The sequence below is a fragment of the Papilio polytes genome, unplaced genomic scaffold, assembly GCF_000836215.1.
Source record: "Papilio polytes unplaced genomic scaffold, Ppol_1.0 DF820660.1, whole genome shotgun sequence".
NCBI lineage: Eukaryota > Metazoa > Arthropoda > Insecta > Lepidoptera > Papilionidae > Papilio > Papilio polytes.
In genome coordinates this window covers 492-887 of record NW_013528544.1, presented here as the reverse complement: position 1 = coordinate 887, position 396 = coordinate 492, and positions in this window count along the sequence as shown.

The window sequence follows — 396 nt, the reverse complement described above, 5'->3', positions numbered from 1 at the left end:
CAATTGTCTGTTAAAACTTCAACACACAAAACACAGTCTTTAACACTAAGCACTTAACTTCACGATTATTAAATCGTTTTCGCAATTCACTTAAGACTTCTTCACAGTTCACTTTCCACCGTAAGACTGCCCGAGTCATGGGAGTCTCCCCTTATGTAATTTCTATTTTGGATTTTTTCGTTATTCATTTGTCATCTTATTCCAGAACTTTCTTGAGTTCGAATTACATAAATTTCATAATGGAATATTCTTGATGCCCTTTCGAATATTCCAGATCTTTTTTCGAACGTCATTTTCGCTACTTGCTGCGATCTAATATTCCTGAAACAGCTCGATATTTCTCCGGATATGAAATTCGCTACTCATCAATAGAAGATGTTGCGACAATATATAGAG